Source organism: Austrofundulus limnaeus, unplaced genomic scaffold (genome assembly GCF_001266775.1).
Source record: "Austrofundulus limnaeus strain Quisiro unplaced genomic scaffold, Austrofundulus_limnaeus-1.0 Scaffold55, whole genome shotgun sequence".
Taxonomy (NCBI): Eukaryota; Metazoa; Chordata; class Actinopteri; order Cyprinodontiformes; family Rivulidae; genus Austrofundulus; species Austrofundulus limnaeus.
In genome coordinates this window covers 678481-682492 of record NW_013952457.1, presented here as the reverse complement: position 1 = coordinate 682492, position 4012 = coordinate 678481, and positions in this window count along the sequence as shown.

Sequence of the window (4012 nt, the reverse complement as noted above, 5' to 3'; positions counted from 1 at the left end):
GTGTGTGTGTGTGTGTGTGTGTGTGTGTGTGTGTGTGTGTGTGTGTGTGTGTGTCTACAGAAAGCTGATACTCTGTCTGTGACAGAACATTTTCATGGCTGTGCAGCAGCAGACAGACCTTTAATCTCAGTCTGCTCCTGTGACAGATCTGCTGCTGAGTACCAGGCTAACACAACACTAAAGTTGGTTAAAACTCCAAATAAATGCACACATTTCTGTTTGATGAAACTTCCTAACTGCATAACACTATTACACAATCCAACTSTCTGTGTCAGCTGAGCGGGATGGCGCACTTTCAGTTTCATTTTTTTTTTTATTTTGTTTAAACTGACACTGAAACTCAAAAGTCCTTCAGTTAGTCAGGGCACTGGAATTTATGTTGAACCTCGTGCAGTTTATTTCCTGCGCCTCTGGCTTTTCCCCCCTTTTTAACCCAGTACAACCTGAAATTAAAAAATACCTTTCTCGGTTAATCAACAGATCTGCTTCCTTGTTAAACAAACCAACCGAAAAACATGAAGACGGGGRAAAAAAAGCGTGCGCAGGTTTATTTGTAACTTTATCTTCTGTGTAGAAGCTCATTTTGCTTTAAAGCTACAATGTCTCTGAGGTTTCTGCTCATCCCACGAAGCAAAACAGCTACAGCTCCTTCAAGGTGAATGTTTACCTACATAATACTTTTTGCACAAACAAAATGTCTTCATTGTATGTTCTTTCTTAGGCTGCAACAAGCAAACTACCATGAAAGATTTAGTGGTCTAGTTGTTTTACACCCGATATCCTTCTTAACCAAACCTGAGTTTGAACCTGCAGCCTCAGGATTATGAAACCACTGCACCGACCACCGAGCTACAGTCATAAAAATGTTCAACATTATTTTACTTTAATTTGATAGTTGGGGTTAGAAATCTCTGTTTTTTTAATCTAAAGTTGAAAAGTTTGAGAATGACCAAATTAGATCACTAATAAGTTTTGCAATCATTATACTGGCTGTTGCTGTTCAGTTTGGTTTTGTATGTGGAGATTATTTTTATTATTATTGTTGTTGTTATTATTATTCTGATTGGGAAACTTGAGAGTTTATCTTTGTTTAATTCTATTCATTACTGTCCTGATGCATCTCAGTAATCCAGGTAGAAAAAAATCAAAAAGAAAAAATAAGTAGGTCCTCTGGATGGGTTCTTCTTTAGTGAAACATTTCATCTCTCSTCCAAGAGACTTCTTCAGTCTGATGAGTTTCAGGTGAACTCAGCCTTATAAGCCCTGCCTCCACATGATGGACAAAGAGGTTAGTCACATGCAAAAGAGGGCCACCATTAAACAGAGGTGGAGGCCTTCATGTCCAGTTGTCCTCCTCATACAATGCTGCTATTACAAGTATGACTCAGACCCCTGTGAGCAAAAGGTGTGAATCAGGGCCCCAATGATGACCAACACAAGGGGGGAAAAACAAAAACAAAGGGACGTTGAGCCCCGCCTGCATTCACTACATACACATGACACAACACCAAAGAGCCACAGCATCCAAACCAATAAGTCAGGTGATGGGGCACATGACCCTCTATGAACAATAGAGCTAATCAAGCCTATTGTTAAGCGATGGTCCTCTTTTGCATATGACTAACCTGTTTGTCCATGTGGAGGCAGTGCTTATAAGGCTGAGTTCATCTGAAACTCATCAGAGTGAAGAAGTCTCTTGGAGGAGAGACGAAACGTTTCACTAAAGAAGAACCCATCCAGAGGACCTAATTTTTTTCTTTTTGATCTATTCATTATTGATTCCTTTATGATTAAATTCTCAATGATTGTTCATTAAAAGGGAACATCTTCAAAACATGACCCTAACTCCACCATGCTTCGTGCTTCCACTCTGTTTTTGTCTGATAAGAGTATTAAGTTGGTGCTAGTCCTGGGTATTTTTCTTCAAAGTCTAAAAGGTTATGTTTTTTTTTTTCATTGGTCAAGATCAGCTTCATGTTTTGACATTTTAACTGATGACCACTTTTCCATCAGAACCATCTGGAGCTTTAGATGTGCTTTCATGAGCAAAAACTCTAATCTCTTTTGTTGAACTTTGGTGCTTTCTTGGTGCAATCTTTGACCTCTTTAATACCTCACTAATAAATAGTGCTCCTTAAAAGAAGTAGATCTTATAAACATATGTTTAGGATTTTTTTTTCTGAATGCTACATACCTCTTCAGAACCTCTTCCTAACCTGTTTGGAGAGGTTACTTTATTTTACTGTGCTGTAATTCTCACAACTGTACTGAGATTATTAAAGAAATTTATCTTACAAATGATTGGACTTAACTTCAGATATTCTCCATGATCACAGTAAAAAAATTGTTTTAAGAAAAAAGTTTGTAGGTAAATAATTAAGCACCAAAAATGGTTCTGTAGCCTCATTCGTTCTTTGCTCTCTCGAACAGAAGCCAGACGTCTGTGGAAGCATCACATGCTGCCGAGCTGCTTACAGCAACATGACATGTTTCCATGTGATGCCATTCAGCTCTGATTTCTAAGTAACCCTTTCATAATGCATCAAATCAATTATGGACCATGMTAAATAGAGTCAGCTGCTCTCTGAGACAAAAATGGCCCTTTAGACTGGACTTCTTTCATCATCACAAATCAGGGTTTTTCTCCCATTTTATCCATCATTTAATTAGTCTTTTAAATAATTAAAGAATTATGGCATTTAAGAGCTAAACATGACACCCAAATGAACAAATTCAGCCTTTAAGGCGTCACTCGCCCTTCACCAAAGCCTCATAAAATATCACTCAAACTTTCAAAACAGATGCATGTAAGGACCGTTTTAAATCTGTAGTAAAATAACCATAAACATGGACTTCAGACCTGGATCATTTTGCAGCTCCGAGCTCTAATTAGAGCTTGTGTCGGTCAACTATGAGGAATAACAAAGCAGAGCCGTTTGCCAGACTTTATCATCATGTTCGTTTTATTTTTTTAAAAGTTACTGTATTTACATCACAAATGACAAGAGAGAAGGATGAGTGAGCACAAGTTCATGATGATAATGAGGATCACGTAAAACTCCAAACTGAACTTCTAATTAACAAGAGAAATGTGTGCCAACCATGTTACACTGGACCACCCAGTGAGTGTGTGATGCTTTAACACATCTGAGTAATCTTTCTGTTGTGTAATTGAATCTAACTTTAAGTACAAACAACATAAGTCATCGTTTCTCCACTGAGGTCCTGTCAAGCTCCTCTGTCCTGCAGAATAAACTGGACTCAGTGCTTCTAAAGACAATGCCCACAGCAGCTTCCAGTCGTTCAACTTGACAAAATCCCTCAAAAAATGTCCACAAATTGAATCATTTCATCAGAAAAAGACTTGTTTGTGTCCATAAAAGATGTTTTACATGTTGGGATGTTCTCAGTCTTGTTACACATATAAAGTACATTGAAAACAATTTATATTTAAGTTTATTATGTTCAAGTCTGTCTTGTTTTTTAACTTCCTGACTTTTTCTTTTCAACAAGAGGAGACAGTGACTGATGACAACTGGGAAACACTAAAACACCAAAACAACAAGCTCAGAAAAGCTGAAAACAAAGGGCTTTCTTTTAAATGTTGGGTTGAAACACAATTTTTTTTTCTGTGAATCTGGGATTTCTCTTGATAAGAGTTTAGTACAACCCTACAAGTAACATTTTACCACTTTAAATGACCTAAATATATAGGGTTTAAACAAATATTGTCTAAAGATATGTTGTTTTTTTCTCTTTTCTAATGTCTCTTATCTTAAAGAAAACGTGATTGGTGATGCTTGCTGCAGAGGGGAGCATGGAAAAGGCCTGTTTTTATCTTTACACCGTCTCATTCTGTTTTCCCACTGAATTAATGAACAAAGTGAATTTGGAAAAGCAAAGGTGAACTGATTATTAGCTTATCAGCATGTGCGTCCACCCCTTTATTGTGTGTGTGTGTATGTGTGAGTGTGTGTGTGTGTGTGTGTGTGTGTGTGTGTGTGTGTGTGTG